Raw genomic sequence first — 25,875 nt, forward strand, 5'->3', positions numbered from 1 at the left:
GTTTTACTCCAACTGGCATGTGTCTGGCACCTTGCCACAAAGCTGTGTCCTTTTCTTTGCGTAACTATAAAGCCTAATGAATAGGGTTAATTCAACGCAACAGTCAGGTGTCGTCTATGGAGAGCAGATGTCCGTGTTTCAGGAATATTTGAACAAAGAGGTCAAGAGAGTGTGGAGAGTTCACACGACTGAGAACGACAAGACTGTGCTAAAACGATTCCCTACTTCAGCCCACACTGAAAGAAGAAGGTCCCCCTCTTCTTCCCTGGATCTTACCACAATAAGTCACCGTTGTATTCTAATGGCCACCTCATGGATTACAAATGCACAATTTAGCTTCGGAAATTTCAAAGCAAACATAAGCACTTTTCAAATGGCTACAAGTTAAGTGTTTTTAAAACTCTTAACTGGCTAACTTTGTATGTAGATGTAGCACTAAAAAAAGTGGAGTCTGTATCTTGGCAAAACTCAAATGCACTGCTGACTCAGGAGCTCTGCCAGTTCAAACAATTCCAAAGGGAGGAAAGCACACAGTGAATGTTAACTCTGTGTTCGCTTCATACCGACTAGACTAGACGTATCAAATGGTAAAAGGCTAATATCAGCTCTGTCATATTACTGGAAAGTAATCCACTATAGGCAGTAAGCCAAACTCATAAGTGCACACAACATCTAAAAACTGAAATTTGGGGCGCCTGGGTGACTCAGTGAGTTAAGCGTCCAACTCATGATTTCAGCTCAGGTCATGATCTTACTGTTTGTGAGTTTGAGCCCCACATTGGGCTCTGCGCTGACAGCACTGACAGTATTGAGCCTGCTTGGGATTCATATTCATTCTCTCTCTCTCTCCCTCCCTCTCCCTCCCTCTCCCCCCCCCCTGTCTCTCTCTCCCCCTCTTAATAAATAAACTTAAAAAAAAAAAGAAATTTAAAAGGCTCATTACATTCGCTGTCACACTGAAGGATATTTCTCTGGGTGTTGGAATTGTGACAACCTTCGAGAGTCTGGTTGACTGACAACCATGATCTACAAATAATAACTGGGTCAAAAAATATCGAGAGTTATTTCTTAATCCCCAGAACAGTCACATCAGAGAAACACTGAGAAAGAATATAAGTCTTTTGTCTGTTTTTGTGTCTCAGAATAGAACACCGCTAATCAAGATCAAACAAGTGAACCACACTCATCACCAAAAAACACCTTGTCCAGAAAATAAGTCACACCAGTAAAAAGCTACCATCAACAGGATGTGTTTGCCTTGTGTTGATTTCACAGTGGTTGGGGCCAAGTTTGTGTGGATTCATTCATTCTGCCCTATCTCATTTCCCCTTGCTAAGCAAGAATTAAAGTGTCACACATAGGCACAGAGCTGCTAAGAGACCCTGCAGATCACGCAAAACTACAATACACACAAATAAATCCCAGCAGTTAAATGCGGGAAGGGGGGGTGCGGAATTTCCCTGTATGTGTTTGGGTAAAATGTACTCCCGATATTTCAGTGACTTTACCTTTCAGATGGTGAATCCCAAGAGGGAAAATGCTACATGCTCTTTCTGGATTCAGTTTAGTATAGTATAGTGTTCAAAACAAGATCATAAAAAGCCTGACACAGTCCTTTTGAACACTAGTATAATCTTTCCCTTCCTTCTCTCCTCTGCTTTTAATCTAGCTTTTCCAGTTCTGGACCCAGGTAGCACTGATTCTGCCTGGCTGAGACAACAAATGAAAGGCTCACCACATCCCCAAAGTGCTCTGCTCTTAGGCTCAGTGCTCATCTGAGTTGCTCTAGAACATTCCTTCCCATCGTCCTGCAGCAGACACTGTGCTCAACTTCTGAACGAGGAACTCAGGTGCTTCTTAAGAACTGATGGGCAAGTTCGTTCTTCCTTTATTAGGCTGTGTGGGTTTGTAACTAACCTGCTCTTGTATCTACGGACAGTCAGTATTGAAACTATGGTACGACACAACATGCATCACAGCTCATTTGATAAAGGTCTGTATGAAAGAGAAATACTCTTCTATAAATCTCACATTCAGCAAAATTTACTCAACATTAGGCAAGAGATTTTTCAAATAAATAACCCACTAAGGATTGATTTTCAACAGAATCCAATTTAGAGTTGCTATTGTGTTAGCAGCTATCGTTAAACAAGTTATAAGTAAAAAGAGAAAAGAAGAATATTAATGCAACAAAAAGGTCAAAAAAGTTTTAAACTACCTTTTCAAATTACCAATAACAAGACATATTTTAAGCACATACTAAGTAATTAATAAAAATTAGGCAGGGGTGTCGGGGTGGCTCAGTCGGTTAAGCGCCTGACTCTTGATTTTGGCTCAGGTCCTGATCTCACAAGAGTTTGAGCCTCACATCAGGCTCTGCGCTAACCATGTGGAGCCTGCTTGGAATTCTCTCTCTCTCTCCCTCTCCCTCTCCCTCTCCCTCTCCCTCTCTCTCTCTCTCTGCCTCTACCCCACGTGTGCTCTCCTTGTCTCTCTCAAAATAAATAAACCTTTTTAAAAATTAAAAAAAATAATAAAAATTAGGCAAATAAATGGTGAAATTTCTAACATAATATAGAAAACCTATTCTGGAAAAAGACTAATGCTTAGAAAATGAAAAACAGGTTTATACAGCATCTTATATGTAAAGCCAATATTAAAATTCAGTTTTATTATTCTCTATATGTTCTTTAGCATACTACATCTAAATCAAAATCTAACAGGCTAGTTTATATTCACTCACACAAAGGAAAGAATTCTTGATTATCCTCTTCAAAAGCTGAGTCTGTTCATTTTAAATAATCATTGTAAAAAAAAAAGCAAACACAAACATGCTGAGTATCAACACGAAAGGCACTGGAATGCCTCTTTACTGACCAAGTTGAAAGAAAAAAATCACACATACACACACAAAATAGTTAACACTGTGATGCAAAAATCCAAAGCCAAATGGACATAAATAAAGCTATCTTTCCAAATAATAGCTGGAATAGCCATTTAAAAGAAATTGTGGATAATTAATACCTTTATCTTATGTTGTTATTTTGTTAAATGGAATGAAACACAACTCCAATAGTACTTTGTGTGTGTGTGTGTGTGTATATATTATGTATATATATGCACATATATATATTTGAACATTTTAGCAATTAATACATAGGTAGAAAAGCATGAAAATATAAATAAACAGATCAATTCATGAAGGAAATTTTAATAGCAGAAGATTTCAATATAGTGTTTTTCATTTCCCCCTTTGTACAATTACTTTTTATAAAGAAAAAGATAATGCCTTTCTTTACTCAATACCCAAATAGGACATTTATTCAAATTAAGCACCTGAGGACATAAAAAATTAGAGACAAAAATATCAAGTTAGCTGTTTATAGATTTATACAAGAATGTTATTGACAGCAAGAAAATACTATTGCTTTCATTTTGTTTTACTCCCGCTCGCACTCCCTCTTGCTCTCTTATAAACAAACAAACGTTAAAAAGAAAAAGAATCTTTCCTACAGCGTTTACTGAATGTGTTTTATTCAGGTTAGTGTTTATTTGGTCTTATGAAAAACTTCCAGTTAGATGTATATTACTTTTTAATTTTTCCATTTAAAAACCCATATTCTGTGTTTTTACTGTCTGAACAATCTGGGAACATAAATTGAGAAGACAACAAGTAAATCCATGACTATCACTGGTCACAAAGGGGAATGAAACAGGTGCTAGTCCCCGATCTGGGAACTGAGACTGGAACATGGTGGCAAATCCTCAGAAGCATCTGTACATCCCAGTGGGGTAAACCAAGGGTGGGAACTTGCAGAAAGAGTGAGTTCTAATCTCTCCAGAGTCAGCACCTATTACAACTTGTAACTTTTACATCTGATCTTGTCAGGAACTAGTGTTGGGATGAGGTGTGTGTGTGTGTGTGGAGGGACAGGGTAATGAGATGTAAGGAAAGAAGCACAAAAATATTAAAAGGCTTGGTGCAATATCTCAGAGTTTAGTGATAAAAATCTAGAACAGGACAGTGAAAATGGAAAGGAAATCCATTTTACAGGTAGACAAAACAAGAAGTGTACCTTGTAATACCATGTGGGAACATTCTTCAATTGGTAATGTTTAAGAGATAAACAAATCTATGTATCAGAATAAAGTTTTATCTTTTTAATACCCAGAAAAGCACAGAAAAAGGAGCTAAGTTATCCATATCTTGCAGTCTTTCCTAATGTCTTCTACCTGGGAGGTAGGGCAGTGCATTAAGTTAGACAGTCATTGCTCCCATTGATTTCTATTTTTTAAATCATTGTGTCTTTTAATAGTTTTTTAAAACTTAGGAGACACAATGATATTCCAATATTCTTACATTGTTTCTACTTACACCTTGTTCCCAAGGAAACAGCTAACAACTCAATATCAGATCCTGCATAATTATTGGCTACAAAGGAAGTAGGCTACAATGAGACATTTGCTCCCTAGCAAAATGAAAGTGACCCACTTGTTTCTGCCTTAATATCAAACAAAAGTCTCTGTTTTTCATATACAGACCAGCACTTTCCATTAGACATATGCTAACAAAAACAGGTTATACTACTTAACATGTTTTCCCCTAAAGAATGTTACTATTTTCAGTGACATTCTATCCTAGATTAAAACAAAGACACAACTAAAACCACCTTTATTTTTAGGCACTTAGCGACTGCCTGTTTTGGAAGAGGCTCAGCTCTGAAGTCATTCCTGTTAAAGCACAAGTGAAGATAATTGCTCGTAAACCATCATGGAAGAACATATTTCCAATAACCAAAAGGCTTGAAATTAAAATGAATTCAATTTAAAAATTTACATTGTATATTACAAAAAAAAAAAAAAGTAAGAACAAATCTTCTAGAATATACTACATAATTTCAGTAACATTAACTACAAATCACTTATCTTTTTTTTTTTTTTGAATTTTTTTTTTTTCAACGTTTTTTATTTATTTTTGGGACAGAGAGAGACAGAGCATGAACGGGGGAGGGGCAGAGAGAGAGGGAGACACAGAATCGGAAACAGGCTCCAGGCTCCGAGGCATCAGCCCAGAGCCCGACGCGGGGCTCGAACTCACAGACCGCGAGATCGTGACCTGGCTGAAGTCGGATGCTTAACCGACTGCGCCACCCAGGCGCCCCAAACAAATCACTTATCTTTTTAAATCAGTCTTTTTTCTAAAGAAAACACTTAGGGGCGCCTGGGTGGCTCAGTCTGTTAAGTGTAGACTCTTTTTTATTTTTTTAATTTATTTTTTATTTTTTCTCTTTTCAAAGTTTAATTAATTATTTTGGGAGAGAAAGAGCACATATGGAAGAGGGGTAGAGAGAGAGGGAAAGAGAGAATCCCAAGCAGGCTCCATGCTGTCAGTGCAGAGCCTGAAGCGGGGCTCGATCTCACGAAATGTGAGATGATGACCTGAGCTGAAATCAAGAACTGGATGCATAACTGATTGAGCCACCCTCATGTCCCAAGCAAGGACTACTGATTTTGGCTCAGGTCACGATCTCACAGTTCATGAGTTAAAGCCCCACACTGGGCTCCACGCTGACACTGTGGAGCCTGCTTGGGATTCTTTCTTTCTCTCTCCCTCTCTTTCCGCCCTGCCCCTACTCTTACCCTCCTGTGTGTGTGCACACTCTCTCAAAAATAAATAAACTTAAAAAAAAAAAAAAAGGCATTTGAAGTGCTGGCATAGCAAAAGAAACAGTGATACATGAATCATTTGCAGAGTTAGAAAAAAGTAAGTGAAATATGGAGAGTTCACTGCCATAATCACTGTCAAATAAGTGCTTTCTGTTAAAAAGATTTACAAATATTCAAAGCAGGCCGTTGTAACTATATATAAGTACTGGATCTAAAAATATAACATGCATGGACACTTTGCCCCAAATATTCAAATGATAAAGGAAAGGTTAGCCAACTGAAAACCTAGCCTCATTTATGACTATATCTTACAAACTAAAATAAACATTAAGAAAATACCTGGGATGAGGAAACAATCAGCAAAACTGAAAGGCAACAGACAGAATGAGAGAAGATATTTGCAAACAACACATCAGATAAAGGGTTAGTATCCAAAATCTATAAAGAACTTTTCAAACTCAACCCCCCAAAACCAAATAATCCAGTGAAGAAATGGGCAAAAGACATGAATGGACATTTCTCTAAAGAAGACATCCAAGATGGCCAACCGACACATGAAAAAATGCTCCACATCACTCATCATCAGGGCAATACAAATCAAAACCACCATGAGATACCACCTCATACCTGTCAGAATGGCTAACATTAACAACTCAGGCAACAACAGATGTTGGTGAGGATGCAGAGAAAGAGGATCTCTTTTGCTTTGCTGGCGGGAACGCAAGCTGGTGCCGCCACTCTGGAAAACAGTATGGGGGTAGAACTAGCCTACGACCCAGCAATTGCACTACTAGGCATTTATCCACAGGATACAGGTGTGCTGTTTCGAAGGGACACGTGCACCCCCATGTTTACAGCAGCACTTTCAACAACAGCCAACGTATGGAAAGAGCCCAAATGTCCATCGATGGATGAATGGATAAAGAAGATGTGGTATCTATATACAATGGAGTATTACTCGGCAATCAAAAAGAATGAAACCTTGCCATTTGCAACTATGGGGATGGAACTGGAGGGTATTATGCTAAGTGAAATTAGTCAGAGAAAGGCAAAAACCATATGACTTCACTCATAGGAGGACTTTAAGAGACAAAACAGATGAACATAAGGGAAGGGAAACAAAAATAATATAAAAACAGGGAGGGGGACAAAACAGAAGAGACTCATAAATATGGAGAACAAACAGAGGGTTGCTGGAGGGGTTGTGGGAGGGGGGATGGGCTAAATGGGTAAGGGGTGCTACGGAATCTGCTCCTGAAATCATTGTTGCACTATAGGCTAACTAATTTGGATGTAAATTTTAAAAAATAAAAAATAAAGTTAAATAAAAAAGAAAGAAGAGACATGGACACATGTAAACTGAGTTGCAAGGTGAAGATCCATTTCTTTGCATGCAGTCAAGAAAAGTTTTAAAGTTGTTTGAAAGATCAGGTATTGCAGTAAAGCCCGATTTAACATTCTGATAACATGAAAATGTTTCATGATGTTGGCCTTCCAAAATGTGGTTAAAGTCCCAAACCATAATTCACAACTACATTCTTCCAGGTATAACTTCATGGACTTTAAAATTTCCACTCTGAGAGTTCAATTAGCTCCCACGTGACTCAAGATAGAGTGTATGGCTTTCCCAGTGTTGGTACCTTAAGAGGCCAGGGCAGTATATACATTTGGAAAATCACGGAGAATGTACAATAAATCTGACAACTGAAATGATAACTTCACCAAAACTGTTTTAGGCAAGTCTGCAGACTATAAAATTTCTCCGTACACATGCAATAGGCAAAATCGATACTAAAACTCTCTATAAAATAAACCTATCTACAGAATGGGAAGTAAAGAAGGAACACTACTGAGACGTTCTAATAACTAGTGACAGGAAGCAAAGCCCGGCTAATGCAAAAGCAGTAAAATGAACTAAAGCTGTCTCCCTATGAATTAAATGCACACACTACTTAGAAGAAAATAGTATTTCTTTTTTTTACTAAATAGTTATGCAAACTCCATTTATAGATAATCCGGATTCACTCGTTCAAGTTCATAGTTCAAGAAACATAAATTCTTCAAACTTAATAGAAATGCTCGCTTTTCAGATATCTAACAATATACTTCGAAAATGTACATTGTACAAACCGTACGCGTGAAGTACACGCAAAAATATGTAAATTAGGAAGCCAATGTTTTATGAAGTCAAATCCTAAGGAAAAGGGTTGTCTGTAGATTCTACATTATGAGCAATTGCAACAGAATGAAAATATAAAAGAATATTACATAACATCTCAACATCTAGAAACAGAAGACACATCCCTCAAAAAATGGAAAATAGAACTACCAGGGAATGTATCCAAAGAACATGAAAACGCTAATTCAAAAAGATATATCCACCCCTAAGTTCACTGCACCATTATCTACAATAGCCCAGATATGGAAACCACTTGAGGATCTATCACTGGATGGGTCAAGATGATGTATACATAGATACATAGATACACACACACACACACACACACACACACACAGATCTACACATACACATTTATGTATGTACGCATGCATACACACAATACTACTAACCATGAAAAAAAGATCTTGCTATTTGTGACAACACGAATGGACCTGTATTTATGCTAAATAAAGTACATCAGATGGAGGAAGACTATATGATTTCACTTATATGGGGAATCTGAAAAACAAAACAAACTCAAGCAAAACAAAAATGCAAAGACAGAACAGACTGGTGGTTACTAGAGGGGAAGGAGGTCAAGAGGCTCAACTGGACAGTGATGGATGGTAACTAGACTTATGATGGTGATTACTTTGTAGTGCACAGAAATACTGAATTATAATGGTGCACACCAGAAATATATAATTTTACCTCAATTAAAAAAAAGACCTATTTTGCCAAGATAAAATAATAGAATGCAATTAAGTGGTATTTTATTTAAATTATTTTTTAAAACCAGAAATACATTTTCACTCTCCCCATAAGGAAAGTAAATAGTCTGTGCAGTCTCTTTTAAAATCACACAGGAGGGGCACCTGGGTGGCTCAGTCGGTTAAGTGTCTGACTTCGGCTCTCTCATGGTTTGTGAGTTGGAGGCCTGCATAGGGCTCTGTGCTGACAGCTCAGAGCCGGGAGCCTGCTTCGGATTCTGTGTCTCCCCCTGTCTCTGCCCCTCCCCTGCTCATGCTCTGTCTCTGTCTCTCAATAATAAATAAAACGTTAAAAAAGTTTTTTTTAAATCACACAGGAGGGGCACCTGGGTGGCACAGTCGGTTAACTTTCTCACTCTTGATTTTGCCTCAGATCACGATCTCACAGTTCCTGAGTTCGAGCCCTGGGTCCGGCTCTGCACTGACTGAGCAAAGCCTGCTTGAGATTCTCTCTCCCTCTCTCTCTCTGCCCCTCCCGCAACCCCTTTCCCCAACCTGGGGTATGCATGTGCATGCATTCTCTCAATGAATTTTTTAAAACATTAATATTTTTTATTTTTAAAAAACACTTTAAAAAACTTTTTAAAAATTAAAAAATAAAATCACATATGAAAAATTATTTCTAATTAGCTCAAATATTAACTCTATCATTGAGAAGCAAAAGTTGACTACAGGGTCATCTGCAAAAAGTAATGATAAACTGCAACCAATTATTAAATTAAGAGAGATAGCTACTGAGCAGCCACACCAGTTGCTATGAAGACAAGGAATAAGGTGAACCACAGCCACAGAGATGTGTACTTTATGAAATCACATGCCAAAAGCTTCAATCAAATTCTAGCTTGACCCTCAATTCAACAGCAGCTATGGCCAGCCTGTTTTCAGTTTCTGAAGTCCAAAATGTATCATGTGCTTAACTACCACAAATACACTTCATAAAGCTAAGAAGCAGAGAGACAGCTTCTTGGGGTAAACGTCTTGCACAGGACAAGGATAAGAATTCGAAGCTGTGACTGACTTGTCTTTTCTTACCTCAAAGAGACGGCCTGACACACAGGACAGAGAGACCGAAAAGGTCAGCCTAGAAGGATGATGAAAGTCATTAGCAAATACAAAGGCTGAGAGGGAGTGTTGTTAGGTCTTAGTGGGTCTTACTGGGTCAAAAACTCAATTTTGGATGTCTGAAGGCATCCCTTTGGTTCCACAGCAGACGGAAATCTAAAAGCAGTGACTAATGGGGAAACTGCTTCAAGATTTTACTGAGCTACACTCTAGAAATTAATTCTTCATCATCCACTGAGAAAAATGTCTTGGTGTCATCCTAAAAGGGTGTTAAATCAATTGTGATCTTTGTGGGGAAAAAAGCTGGAAAGCATCATTCACTCTTAAATGTCAGCCAGTTAAGAACAAAAATCACTGATCATGTGTTGGACTCTGGTTTGCATTACACAGTTTTGACAAGTTAAAACCATTCCAATCTTGTTTTGCTTTAGCTACTATTACAACCTGCTTATATACTCAGTCTCTGAGACACACTCATAAACTTGGACAAGGGAGGGGCTGAACAGGGTATTGGGTGCACAGGAGAAGTTAAGCAACTATAAAAATTAATAAGAAAGAATTTACAAGAATAATTTATAACTGAAAATCTGAGAGTTTAATGTATTTTGATTAAATGAAGACGTCAAATACATTTCAACGAAACAACGGGCAATGCAGTAATGTAAGGTAAGCCTTGCGATTACTATCTTGCAAAAGCGCTGAAGAAGCCTAAGACATTTTCTGGAAAATAAAATTTATAATCCATTATTCCATTTATTATGCACATATCTATCTTTCTGAAAGATTTACAGAAAACATTTTCTCCATGTGTCAGGCACTATGTGAGAACTATCAAGAAATCTAGAGTACTAATTTTAGAGTTTCTTATGAAAGAATAAAAATTCTTTTTTATTGGGTAACTTCTAAATTCCTAGAAAGATGTCACATAATTAGGGAATTACAAACATGAATAAAACATAATCCCTATCCTGCAGGATCTTATATTTACATATAGAACTTCTATTTCTAGGAGAAAATATGAAATATGGCTGTAGAGAAGTATAACAGAGGGTACAGAGGAAAAGTATAGGTTTCTATAAAATTTCAGAAGAGATGATTCTAGCTGTGAGAATCCAGAGGCTCTGTGGATGACATAGGACTAAAGGCGAGCCTGGGAGGATTTTTAGGATTCTGATAAGCTGAGACTGAAAGATTAGAAAGGAAGACATTGCAGGAAAGAAAACACAAATACGCAGCTAAAAAACATTTACTGAGCGCTTACTTTGCCAGGCGCTAAATGCTTTACATACATTAAGTCCTTAAATTCCCGCAGTAACTCTGAAGTAGGCATTATATTATTCTCTCTGCTCTGAAGTGGTAAGAAAACAAAGACACAGACAGTTGAAGCGACTTGCCCAGAGTCAGTTTGTCAAAGGTAAAACCATGTTTCAAATTCAGACCAGGCTGAGGAAATATCCTTCTCAAAGCACTGAACTTTATAAACTTAACTGAACTGGCATGAAAAAGATACATGTATTTTGATAACTGCTGGCAAAGGCTTGCACCAGCTCACTGAAGCTCTTAAAGCTCTTTTTCCTTTATAATGTTCATTAGGGGATGTGAGTATTCTCATTTTGATGATCATGCAAACTCAAGGAAGGTCACCGAGGCAAAGGCAGAGCAGAGAATCAAACCTCATCTTTGGCACACAAGCCCAGCGCTCGGTCACACCCATCTCTTCTTTTACATTAGAATGACTGTCGACCAACTGTATTCTAGGAAGCCCCAGGGTTTCTCAGTGATGCCTCACAGCGCACCAGAGAAAGGTTTCCCATCCTTAACCCTCCATCACATGTCAACGCAAATGGTCATCAACCACCAATTTCATTTGAAAAACGGAGTTCAACAACTGAAAGAAACTTAACAAACATTTCACACACACACACACACACACACACACACACACACGCACGCACCAAATAAAGTCTTGGGTCCAGTAACCTCATCCTCGTTTCCTGTTATGTTTTCTGGTACTCTAGACTCTGGTATCCAAATTCTACTCCAGACAATATCAAATCTCATTTGTCACCTGAATAGTCTTTCCCTTGGTTTAATGTGTGCAAAACCTTCAATAAAAACCGACCCATATTCCTAATAAAACCCAATCTAAGAGGCCAACCACATAACAGTAATAACGCTTCAGTATCATCCACCACTCCACCTGTACATTCTCTTTGAATATATGCTATTTAGATCTCCAAGACTGTGACGCTCCTAGGCCTGTTGAGTACTTTTCATTTGTACATGGCTTTTTTTTAAGCTTAGCTTTCAAAAATATTCAGCAAAGAATAGCTTTCGTACTACCATTAATACCTAGTCATGTAACTCTGTTACTCGGTCAAGTTAAAACTCTTTTAAAGTAACGCAATCATTAGTAAAAAGTTTATGGGTACCAAAATGGTTGAAACAATTAAAATAGGCAATTCCCAGTGCTGACAAGGATGCAGAACAAGAGAAACTTTCATACAATGCTGTTGGGAGTCTACATCGCCACTGTGGAAAACTGACGGACAATACCTATTGGAGCTGAGCATGTGTCTACTACTCTATGACTCGGTAAAATTCTACTCTTAGGTAGACACCAACAGAAAACAAGGACAAGAATGTTCTTTTCAGGATTACTCATAATAGTGCCAAACTGTCACCAAACAAATGTCCATCAATTAATCGTGGCATATTCCATACCACAGATTATACACCATTAAGATGAACAAATCGCAACTGAAGACAATACAGATGAATCGCACAAATACAACGTTGGGAGAAAGAAGCCAGACACGAAACAGTATAAACTGTTCTACCTAAATAAAATTCAAAGCCATGTAAAACCTATTCCAGTTTACATGTGGATGTTGTTGGGATAGTGGTTCCTTTGACAGGAGGCAGTGACTAAGAGGAGACACAAAGGGGGCTTCCAAGATATCTGGTAATATTTCATTCCTTGATCTGAACGCTAGACATCAGGGTGTCTTCCCTTTATAGAAGCGGATGGAACTAAATGGTTATGATGGGTAAATATACATATATTTCAATAAAAAAACTTCAAAAAATTCCAACAGGAACATGACTGCTTATAAAAGGCCCGTTGCAAGTAGGATAATATGTGCTGCTGAGAATATATTAACATATAAATTTATGATCCTTACTTTCAGCAAGACTAAGTAAGGAAGCAAAACATTCACATGAGAAGTTAGTTCTCTAACAAAACACTGCATCCTGCGAAGACCTATATTTTAACGTTTCCAGTTGGCTTTCAGGGGAAGAGTCGCAACATTAAGGGATTTCAGAGCTGGAAGAGGCCTTAAAAATGCCATGACTACCCCAAAAGAACTACTTTGCCAACTTTAATAAGTTTCCCCAAATACGTGGGATATAACCATGAGCTCCATTAGCCAGAGAACCACAGCAAAGGATAAAACCAAGATCTGCTGGGCAATTTAGGAGCTGCTGGCAGCCAGAAGAGAAATGTGCTGGAATAAGACCCTGACCACAACACCAGCAACATTCTGAGGAATGCAGGAGAGTGGTCAAGGGTAAGAATTACAAGCAAGGGTGTCAGAAGCAGACAAAAATTCGAGATTTGGCTATATCACTAACTAAATGTATTAACCCTGCATAAACGACTTGACTTTTATCCTGATCTGTACGAGTGGCACAACGAGACCTAGACTATATTATAACCAAGGGTGACGTGCGTTTAAAGAACATACTTGCGTGCACACACACAGAGCACACAGTGGCTTTGACAGCACACTGGCGATGAGGATCGTGCTAATGCAGTGGGAGTGCTGTTGTTCTCAATATAAGATGCAAGTTCAAAAGCAGTGGACCTGGGGGGAAAGTATCTAATTTTGAAGTGGTTTCCCAGGGTCACAGAGGGCATGAAAACAGGTAAGTACGCCTAGAATAGCTCTGAGGACTCTCACAAAGAACTACAACCTCGCTTTGGCACCCCACAGTGTCTACTTATAAATAAAACTTATTTATTCAGAATGTCTATGTACATCTGTAGTACCCGACCCTCAGACAAGCTACCATTAAGCAGAAGAATCATTTCCAACTATTGCTGGCGATGATAAACTCAGAACCTAACTACATTTGTTTTCTTTGAATTCTCTGAATAGCAATGAGAGGAACAGGAGAATCATCATCAGATAAGACTCTCTCACATTCTTTAAGAAATTACTTTCTATCTAATCTTAAATGATTGTGTAATTACAGGAAAAAATTAATATCTTGGGTACCAATTCAAATTGTACTTAATGATCCTAGAGAAATGAATTACTAAAGATAAAAGATAAATTCTGCTTTGGCTTCTGATCTTTATTTCTTTCCTTAAAACTTAACAGACCTCTTTAATTTGTCTTTCTAACTTGGCAGATTTACGAAAACCTGGAATATACTGCAGTTACTTCTATGTTTTTGGTTACCACATTTCTTCCACAACTGACATGAATGGCAAAACAGCCACATAATTCTGGTGAGGGAATAAAAATTGTCTCTTTTCCCCTCCCCAGAATTAAATATCTGCCTGTGTAGAATGAAGTGAACCTAGAAACAAAAGTGACCAGCAGCAGAACCCCTGGAGAAAACCAGTGGAGTCATTTCACAGAAAATGAAGTTGGCTAACACCTGAAGGAATAGCAGATTATTCCAAGTTGCTCAAACACACAGCCCATAAAATAAAGCCCTGTGAGGCAGACAAGAGTCCCAAAGAGATTACACTGAATAATCCTCCTGAAATGGCAGAGGCACATTCTACATGAAGAGTACGATATACTCTCAAAGGATGACAACACGGGAGCAGTAAACCTGAGAAGAGATGCCAAACTCTCCAGCATCCAAACGCCACAGCTCTAATAACGTCCCTTACTTTGTTCAGGGGTAGAGCTAATTAGTTGCATTACAAGTGGTTCAATATCCACATGCCATCCAGAGTTACATACCGTCTAAATGACTAACGCCAGAATGTTCTGTCATGGGCACTTAAATTCCAGGGAGAGTTTTCTAGGCAATGATCTAATAAATGAAGATGTAGCATTCTGTTTATAAGTCTTTAACTTTTTTTAATGTTAATTTATTTTTATTTTTGAGAGAGAGAGAGAGCGCCAGTGCACGCAGGGGCAGAGAGAGAGGGAGACACAGAATCCAAAGCAGGCTCCAGGCTCCGAGCTGTCAGCAGACAGCCAGATGCGGGACTCAAACCCACTAACTATGAGATCATGAACTGAGCCAAAGTCAGATGCTCAACCGACTAAGCCACCCAGGCGCCCGGCCCAGCATTCTGTTTATAAGATACTGGTTAACTACTCTTTTCCTGCTTGATAAGCCTGGTCTACCCCAGACTCAGACTAATGGTCTTTATTATAGTCTGCAACAGTTTACACATGGAGATAGTCTGAATGTCAGTTTCAATACCTTTATGTCCATCTGGCAAAATATGATCATTTCTTGGGGAACCTGGGTGGCTGGGTCAGTTGAGTGTCCCACTTTGGCTCAGATTCATGGGTTCGAGCCTTGCATCGGAAGTGTGGAGCCTGCTTGGGATATTCTCTCTCCTCTCTCTCTCCCTCTCCCTCTCCCTCCCTCTTCCCCACTTGCACTCTCTTTCAAAAAAAAAAATCATTTTTTTCAATGATTAAAGCTGACTCTCATAGGTCAAAATATGCCCCAATTTTCAAATATTTGCTATTCAAAATATCTAAATTTGGGAAAGAGACTTGGTTAAAAAAATAAATAAATAAAAGCTCTGATGGTTACAAAAGGAACTTTTTAAAGGCTCATTTTAAATCATTGAGCTATCTACATCTAGTACATTTATAAATAGGATTCAGTTCATTAAAATGTATTATTTCATATGTTTTTGGATCTTGCATACTCTGAAATAGCTTTATTATTCAGTCCAGGACTCAAACAACCAAGAATTCACTTATTTTCCTTACTTATTTCTGGCAAAATATATAATAGAAATAGTTTTAAACTCTTTAAAATACTAAAAGGACTCAACTGTAGCTCATCAAAAAAACATGAAGTATATTTTCTTCCTGACCAAGAAAAGGAAACAGCTAGCACACTTAAACTGAAAAGTGCCAATTACTTCATATTTAACAAACTCTAAATGAAATGCATCCAACTGCAAGTCAGGACGTTAAGATCCACCATTCCACTTGAGGCACACATCCTAATTGGCTGATCTGAACTCTCACTCTGAGAAGTGAACAAGGACACAAAGGAAATATACTTTCAGCGGTTTATTTTCAAGCTAAGCAATGTTAAACATCTAAAAATATACTATTTCCCTCATATATACTCTGGAGATAAGTCTATAATTATTGTACTCATAAGTCTATACATAGTAAACTGAAACAAGTCTGTATAATTATTGTATGCATAAGTCTGTATATGTAGTAAAACTGAAACACATGTTAAGATTATTAAAAGCAAAAACAAAGTTAACACTATCACACAAACAAGCAATAACATCTTTCACTTTGTAATCTCTATCTATAATGCAAAAGAATCAGAGCAGAGACTATTCTACTATCTTGTTCATCATTCACATACCTATTTTTGACGCCCAAATATTTAACTGAAGGTCGTAAAAGATGAAACTGGAAACCTTTCTTTCAGAGGTAAGTTGCTAGTAAGTGTTCTTAAACAATGTTGCTGGAAGGATAATGCCATTCAGGAAGGAAAGGTGAATTAAAAACAATCTAGCCAAGTGTAAAACAATGACAGCAAAATAGAGTACACAATGGTATATGGACTTCCATATTTACTCTTTATGTATTCTTAAATATTCTCAATATTTGTATTTTCAACAATGTATTCTCAAGTACATGTATTCCCAACTATTCCTCTACCTCCCCCCTTCCTAACATTCTAGAACATAAGTAATTTTTCATGGCTTTTAGATTAGATTGACTCGTGACTACAAATGTAAGAAAATATATTAACTACAAATCATAACATGGTACACATATATGCAGAGGTTACTAGTGAAGTAATGAGGTGCCATGCGTATGAAAGACAGTTGTGAAACACTGTTTCCATGTATAGGTTTATATTAAACGTATGTAACAGAATAAAAGCTTACAATTTATATGTCAAGTCTGCTTAAACAAGCTTGATTTCACAGGCAATGTCCCTCAAAAATCATACTCTGCAGAATGATTTTTAAACCATAAAGGTGTTTTTAAGGGCACTTAAGCCTCTGACTCTTTTTTTTTTTTTTTTTTTTTTTTTTTTTTTTCAACGTTTTTTATTTATTTTTGGGACAGAGAGAGACAGAGCATGAACGGGGGAGGGGCAGAGAGAGAGGGAGACACAGAATCGGAAACAGGCTCCAAGCCATCAGCCCAGAGCCTGATGCGGGGCTCGAACTCACGGACCGCGAGATCGTGACCTGGCTGAAGTCGGACGCTTAACCGACTGCGCCACCCAGGCGCCCCAAGCCTCTGACTCTTGATTTCAGTTCAGGTCACGATCTCACGGTTCGTGAGATTGAGCCCTGCATCCAGCTCCGTGCAGACAGTGTAGAGCCTGCGTGGGATTCTCTCACTCCCATTCTGTCTCTCTCTCTCCCTGCCTCTTCCCTGCACACATGCAAGTGCACATGCTCTCTCTCAAAATAAATAAATAAATAAAGTGTTTTCATCGTATGAAGTATATGTAAATGATTAATATTGGAGAAAGATAGGGGCAACTGGGTGGCTCAGCCAGTTAAGCATCAGACTCCAGGTCAGACCATGATCTCATGGTTCATGAGTTCAAGCCCCATGTTGGGCTCTGTGCTGACACATCAGAGCCTGGAGCCTGCTTTGGATTCTGTGTCTCCCTCTCTTTGTCTCTGCCCCTCCACCGCTTGCACTCTGTCTCTCTCCCTCAAAAATAAATAAACATTAAAAAAATATTGGGGAAAGGTATTAGAGTAACACAACAGAAGTACTGAGGAGCAAATAAAACATAAACGAGGCACCAAGTACAAGGCTTGAAGTTACACCTTATGTCTTATGTATTCTTACTGTTAGCATTTCAAAAATTAGGATACAGAGTAACAAATTTAAATCACTGTCACAATATCAAACATTATAACCTTAAACAAAATACTTGAACAAACTCTTTGTCTTTTCTTAAACTGCAGGGCAAAAACCAAACCAATAAAACTCTTCAAATGCTGGAGTTATATATAGCACATGCTTCCACAGGCAGAAGTAGGGGAGAAAAGTGATGTGAATTCAAGGTCACCCGTGGAGGCTCCACAGGATACAGCCCAAAACACCCTTCTGTGGACGTGGAGTACTCTTTCTCTATCACTCACCTAGACCCTCAGGATAGCATCTTATTTCTGATATGATTCAACTCAGGGCACTTCTGTCTTCTATCCACATCTAGTCCCACCCATGAGAGCAAGGAAGGGGTCAGCTTCTGGGCGGCCCTGAAAAGGACCCAGCAAACCGCTTTTTATTAGCAGTAGGCATCGAGTATAATGTGAGGGAGGAAAAAAATAGTCATTTTAATTAAACACTGTTTTGGATCATCTAAGCCACCACTTCCTTTAAACACTAGAAATACTCTAGTTTCATATACCTCTACAACAGATTCTCCCTGACCTAGATAAATTAACATCAGCAGAGCCTAAGACTAATCAGACAAACGCCTTTTTCAAGTACCACCATGAAAAGATTTTTTAATTGAAATATACAGCTTTAAAATTGTGCTACAGGGGCGCCTGGGTGGCTCAGTCGGTTAAGCGGCCGACTTCGGCTCAGGTCACGATCTCGCGGTCCATGAGTTCGAGCCCCGCATCGGGCTCTGGGCTGATGGCTCAGAGCCTGGAGCCTGCTTCCGATTCTGTGTCTCCCTCTCTCTCTGCCCCTCCCCCGTTCATGCTCTGTCTCTCTCTGTCTCAAAAATAAATAAAACATTAAAAAAAAAAAAAAAAAATTGTGCTACACACACACACACACACACACACACACACACACACACACTCTTCATGCTATTAACTGTGGTACTACTATGATATTACTAACATAACAATATAAACACAGTGGTTATTAGTTCTTACTTCTTATGGAGAGAGGGTAATTTGGTTAAACTGCTCTGCTCTTAAAAACTTTGGAATCTGGTGCCTCAGATGTCTGCAGTAGGACTACCTGGGGAAGAAAGCAGGCCTGGAAGGCAAGAGGCTTTGCAACAGCTTAGTTACTAGATCTCACACTGAGAAGGGCGTTCCCAGGGTCTCATTCATACTCGTGTCTACCAGAGGCTTGCTTTGGCAAAGACAGACACAAGCAAGCCGTCTGCAGGACTCAGCTGCCAGAGGAGCCAACTGCTTTCCTATGAGCATTCCACTCTCACCCCTGCAGCACTAGCCGAGTCCCACCAGTGCTGCAGGGGAGGACAGGGACCACATCAACCCTGTCCAATGTCAGTGCCCCTCATCTAGCACAATGCATGGCATTATGGTAGGCTCTTTTAAAAAAGTAAAAAATAGGGGCGCCTGAGTGGCTCAGTCGGTTAAGCATCTGACTTCGGCTCAGGTCATGATCTTGCAGTTTGTGGGTTCGAGCCCCACACTGGGCTCTGTGCTGACAGCTCGGAGCCTGGAGTCTGCTTCAGAGTCTGTGTGCGTGTGTCTCTCTCTCTCAAAAATAAACAAACATTAAAAAATTTAAATAAATAAAATAAAAATAAAAAGAGGAAAAAATAACCAAGCCCACATTATGTATGCTGAGTATAATAAATGAACAGCAAGAAAATAAAAAAGTATTTTCACCCTCACCATCAGTGTCATATCAATCATTTACAATCCGACCTGAAGATATAGTTTTAAAATTATGTTAAATATAAAATAGGACACTAATTAAATTTCCCTAGAAGGCAATATTACATGTAAATCATTTAATATCATTTTTGACCAAATCTGAGCTTTACTTCTATATAAACAGTTGTAAGAATCTGAAGAAAATACAGTAGACTCTCCTGCATTCTGGCAGCACATCAAAAAACCTGTCCCAACAGGCCTAATACTGCATGGTCAGCGAAGAGGAAAAGTGAAAGGAGTCTTCTACTCCGTGGCTTCTCTGAAAAGGGAATCACATTAGGCCATTAAGCAGTCAGATACATTATTTTATTGCTTGCAAAACCCGTGGGTAATAAAGAAGGAGTACAAATGGCCACAGGCAGTTTTGGGGGCAAACAGAATGGTGCAAAAAACAAAGGCAGCGGCTCGGCTGCAGCAGTGGACAAGTGCATAAAGGCCCGTTGCGGTGGCTGTCGCTTCTCTGCTCCAGGAGAGCACTCGGCCATGTGTGACAAGGAGCTCTCCAAGCACAGAAGTCTGCGGGATCTGGGTGTAAATGCACAAGCAGAAGTAGGGGAGGCCAGAGAAGAACATGAGTGCAGCTTGTAGAAGCTACCTCAAGTCAGATTCAGTCACCCACGTACATTTCCACTCTCTTCTGAATAAGTAACACCCATGAGCAGCTACCGAGAAAAAGTATACACCCCTTAGAAACACTTGAGAAAAAAGGGAAGTACTTTTATTGCCAGGAACATCAATGTTTTTCAATGAAGATGCTTACACATGAAAATAAAGAAGGGTATTTCTTTAACATGGTCTGTTATCTAAGGTAACTACTTACTCTCTATGTAAAAAAAAACAAAACAAAACAAAACTTGTGTTCCATCCTGCACAGGTAAATAGCAAGAATAAGTGATTTATTTTCATGGGATTCAGAGAATAAAACTGGACTCACATCTTTAACCTCACCTGAAGGATGCTGTAAGAGGTCATATTTTCTTCTAAAGACCATCTGCTTTACTCTAACCTCTTTATTGTGCTATTTCAAAGTACTACATGAGAATTTTATTTTATACACTGCTATACTGGTAAAAAGAAAAGTATGAGAATCCTTTAACACTGTGGTTATAAACAATGTAAGAGCTTTCCTTTCAATTACATATAGAATCTCATTACAAAATCATGTAAGAGTTTTATCTGTAACAAAATACAGAAGACTCCTACTTAGGAACTTTTAACTTTGTTTTCATCATGAAGAAAAACCTCTAGAGCAAAAGAATCAACTCTACCAGCTACCAACAGATGGCACTGGTGGTCACATGCAGCTACTCCAGTACCTGCCAGCTCATCCTCTACAGTGGGCCAAGTTCATGCTTAGTTTTAAAATTTTTTGAAGTCTTTATTACTTATTTCTGAGAGAGACAGAGAGCGAGCGAGCAGGGGAGGGGCAGAGAGAGAGGGAGACACAGAATCCGAAGCGGGCTCCAGGCTCCGAGCTGGTAGCACAGAGCCCAATGAGGGGCTCAAACCCACAAACCGTGAGATCGTGACCTGAGCCGAAGTCGGATGCTCAGCCGACTGGGCCACCCAGGCGCCCCTATTCATGCTTAGTTTTAATGAGACGACTGACCTTATCATGTTTAACAAACACAAAAGCCATGCAAGTAACAAATTTATGATCAACATAAATAAAAACAGATCACCTTAACAACTGAAAGTGATGAGAAAAAGAATGCAGTGGGAATAACTGTGGAGTACAAGTCAACCTTGCAATATTGGAAACAATCAACAAGAGATGAAGAAAAGTTGAAGATGGGAAAACATTACAGTGTGAAGATCAGCCTCAATCAGTGTTTGAATGCTTACTGGCCTACTATTAATTCAGGAGAATTGAGAAGATAAACAGGTACAAAATGTTACACAGAATGACTTCAATGAATGGTTTTAAGGCCAAATGAAATCTGCACAACACTGAAATTAGTATGCAACACAGCTCTCTATAACACTTTTACTGATCATCAGCTGGGACTGTACCTGCCTCAACAGGTCTGATACGGTCCACAATGTTACGCCTTGGGGAAAGGCACTCAATGGCACTTGAATCAGCAAAAGTACACTTGGTAATACACGTGATGGGAGATCAAAGAATTCCAAGCGGGGGGATGAAATTCGAAAAAACATTTTGGTTACACACTATTATAAATGAACACACATCCTCAATATATATCTCCTTGTTTATTTTTCTAATTTTCTACATGTACTTCTATATTTCACTGAATCTAAGAAATCATCAGTTATAGACACTGTCATTTTATTGACCACTAAGCAAGGAAAAAACCACAATTACTATTCTAATGTAAGAAACCCCACAATCTAAGATGTTAAAATGTGGGGAGTAAAATATATCTTAAGAGCCAGTAAAGTCGGTACTTTTCTTCTTTGAGAGAGAGAGACAGAGAGAGAGAGGAAGGGAGAGAGAAAGCACACGCATGTGCAGGGGAGAGGGGCAGAAGGAGAGAGAGAATCCCAAGCTGGCTCCACACTCAGCACAGAGCGTGATACAGAGCTCTTCCCATGACCCTGGGATCATGACCTGAGCCGAAATCAAGATTCGGACACTCAACTGACTTAAGCCACTCCAGCACCCCCGAAGTTAGTACACAAGTAATACTAATGTATTTTACATGTTCTACAGCATATACACCAAGTTATCTTCAATGGGATAAGAGAAGTGGTACATGACGACATCAGATCCAAATAAATGCTTAGCTTGACCTCCTCTATTAGACTTACTACACACATCACATGAACATGATCCATGAGGAACCCAATGAGAAAAAGAGACAATGACTATTTCTCACAAATATCTCCCCCAAGTTCTTTGTGACAATAATAAAACTGTAGGGATAAAAGGCACAGATTTTAGAGCAGACCAACTTTGAATCTGTAGCATGACTATCTCTGTCACTCACTGTGGGCATGTCAATGTCCTCATCGATAAAATGAAGACACCAGTTATTATGTCACAGGATTAAAACAGGGGATTGAGTAAATGTACATAAAGCTTTTAGTAAATGCTCAGAACACAGCAAGACTCCATAAATGGCAACAGTGTATCATTCACAGGAGTTCATTTCATCTGTTAAATCACTTTAGATTATCTGAGGTGTTAGACAGAAAGATGATACTTGAAAGTATAGGACTTAAAAACCTGTCTTATTCACCAAGGCTACTTTTAGATGTCACCATCATTTACAAATGAGATAAACCCTCATATCAAAATCCATTTTGCCTATAAATCTGAGTGAAGATCAAGTAAGGGAATTGTGCCAAAAACGGCCTACTGCTCTCTTTGACATCAGGTTCAGGGTGGTGGGGTGCTTTGTGAATCTAAAACCGGGGAGTTCTCTGAGCCTCAGATGCATCTGACAGCTGACAATACTAAGGGGGCTACAGAACACACTGTTGACCACACAAAGCCGAAATAATCTCCAAAATCGGAAGGCTCGTTTGAAGAGGACACAGTTTTCTTCCTAAGTGTTTTTAAAATGGATATCAATTTAAATTAAGATTTATTGATAATTGATTCTGTAAGACTGTATTATACAGATTATGACTTTTCGAACACTAAGATTTTTCACTATTTTTCAAATACAAACACTCCTGATGTATTGTTTAGAACTTTCGAAATGAACAACTCAAGAATTCCACCTTGGCATAAACCCAAACGTAGATGGCAAAACAGTAACAATGTTTGTGGTAAACAGGACAGCAGAATCACTGGCCTAATAAATTTGTTTCCTGACCCCTGCTGCCTCTGTTTATTGCCTTAGGATTGACTACAGCTATTCTCAGAATAAGAAATCTGAATTCTATCTGCTACCTTGAATTGACTTTCCTCTATGCTTTTCAGGATGTCATAGTTTTGGATATGAACTCTTCATTTACATTTTAAGGCCTCTCAGTCTCTCCCTGGAGCTGTTAAGAGTCTAACCTGAAATAATACCTATTACTGTTACGCACAATCATATGCTAGCACTCGCATCACCCTTTATGTATTCATGATGGCCCACATTAAAAGAGCATAGGTTTCCAAGATATACAAAGCTAAGGAGGCTGAAGGAGGCAAGGCCTCAGTTTGAGGTTCACAGACAGCTCTGACTGTAGTAACCTGGGGAATGCCCTGGACATAAGAACCAAGGTACTCAAGAGAACACAGCACAGATGTCATGACCTAGTCCATAAGAATGACAAACGTGCTGCCTCCCAAAAGTGACTGAGAAAAACTCAAGGTCCAAGGAATACAGAGGCTCTATCCCATTTGACTTCGGTATCTTCTCCTGCAACAGTCCATAAGCTAAATAAATGCTTATAAGACTGCAACTCAGCAGTAGAATCGAACAGCTCTATTAAAAGTGATACTTGAGACCAAGACTTGTTGGCCTAACTCTTCCCTCATTCAGAACAATCCCAGCTTTTGTTTTGTCCCCTAAAAGATGCTGCCTAGCCTAGCTTCCTTTATTCTTCACGTTCTCTGAGTTCAGACAAGGTTTTTCAATTGGCTTGGGTTCCCCACCGCAAACCAGCATGTGAACTGCCTGGTCTAGTGGCAAAATTCCACCTGACCCACATTCTTGCCCAGGCTACCCAGTGGTAATGCACGCCCCACCCTCCCACCCCCATCCCTCCAAGTCCAGGGCAATGAGGCAGAGTGGTAGGTATGAGGGCAGGCTCTGGAGCCACACTGCCAGGCCCCCTCTATCTAACCTGCTGGTGGTTTAACTTTGGGTAAGTTCCTTAACATCTCTGCATCTTAGGTTTTACATCCATAAACTGAGGATAACTATTACCTAACATTAGGGACTATTATCCGGATTAAATAATCCATGAAAAACACTTAGAAAAGCAGTACACAGTAAGTGCTCAATAAGTGTTAAGATATTAGTTCATTTATATAGTTTTCTAATAGGAACAAGAGGCCTACTGGAAAAGAAAAATTGCAAGAATATCATTTGTTCCTTATTTAACCAGCTTTTCAAATATATCTCAATAAAACTTAAAAAAAAAAAAAAAAGTCTAGAGAAATAAATAAAAGTGATCACAGGACCAGGCATTAATTCATCTATCTGCCTACCCTCCGCTGGCTTATTAAGATCCTACACAAAAGACCGGGCACTATGCTGAACAGTCGATAATCTGATGAGGGGGCCAGAGGAGGGCGGGAGTTAAGGAGCACCTCCGGGGCTACAAAATGTGATTACAAAATTCTAACACCTCTTGTGATCTGTGGTTCACAGACTTCAGAGATTCAGTGTCAAGGATCATTTTGCCCCACACCTTCATTTTGCAGATAAGAAAGTACTACCTAGAAAGATTTGTGAGCAAACATTTATCAGGATTCATAAATCATTTTATATTAATGCAATAAGCATCATGTGCATTTGGTACTCAGAAGCGTATTTTAGATATTAAGAAATCTGAATAATGAAAACATAACTCTATGTTTGAACAAACATCTTTGCTTAGCTATTGAAAATTGGAAGGGGTTCCAGTTATTGGCTAATTACAAATAATACAACTAGAAACACCTTGGAAGAAAAAGGTTTTTCCGTAATACCATTTGTCAAAAATGGACACCTTTCACTAGGTGAAAGAATGACATGAATTTTACAGTTTTCATTTTGTGGTACCATATCACTGCTGAGCAAGACTGGGCTTACTGACATTTCCACAGTAGCAATGGATAAATTTATAGGTTACCCTTAAGTGTCACCAATCTCTGGCTTTGTCATTTTATTTATTTTTGCTTCAGTAACAGATGTGCATTTTGTACTTCCCATTTGTTTTCCTCTGCAGTTTTTAAGTAATAGGATGGGTGAACAAAATACTTTTTTTTGTAAAGCTTCTTATAAAGATAGACTGAAACGGAGTCTTTGCTTCATATATATTGACTGTTTTATTGATCAACGAGGGATGGGTGTCATTAATGTGTTTAATTTTAATATTTTCTGGATATTATACTTGATAGATTTATCACGATCAGTTTGTTGCTCTTTTTGTAGGTACTGCTGGTTTTCAAATACTTTTTGTATTTGATACAGATAATTACGGCTTCGATAATTTTTTAAGCTTCATAATAACACTGCAAAGATAAATAAACTATTCTGATATATGTTTTTAATATCTTAGAAACAGGTTAAGGCAGTCCCACATATATCCTCTTTACCCATTATAATCATGTCTGAATATTTTTCTACACACACTTGACTATATATCGAGTTTGGTAAAGCATAAAACCCTACTCATTCTTGACATGATCCATTAAGGACTAGATTCGATTCGATAAAATAACAGTCAGGGGATATGTC

At 38.7% G+C, this 25,875-nt stretch overlaps 1 protein-coding gene and 1 long non-coding RNA gene across 5 annotated transcripts in view; both read right to left on the reverse strand.

Annotated features, from left to right (window-relative positions):
- MED13L (mediator complex subunit 13L) overlaps positions 1–25,875 on the reverse strand; it is a 302,742-nt gene that overhangs the window by 78,912 nt on the left and 197,955 nt on the right. The window lies entirely within an intron of this gene.
- LOC145712967 (uncharacterized) lies at positions 14,797–18,986 on the reverse strand. The gene is made up of 3 exons (XR_014135854.1): positions 18,675–18,986; positions 17,155–18,430; positions 14,797–16,910 (listed from the first exon to the last, which is right to left on the reverse strand). It is a non-coding gene; the product is annotated as an uncharacterized LOC145712967 (long non-coding RNA).

This window comes from Panthera onca, chromosome D3, assembly GCF_046562875.1.
Source record: "Panthera onca isolate mPanOnc1 chromosome D3, mPanOnc1 haplotype 2, whole genome shotgun sequence".
In the NCBI taxonomy this organism is placed as follows: domain Eukaryota; kingdom Metazoa; phylum Chordata; class Mammalia; order Carnivora; family Felidae; genus Panthera; species Panthera onca.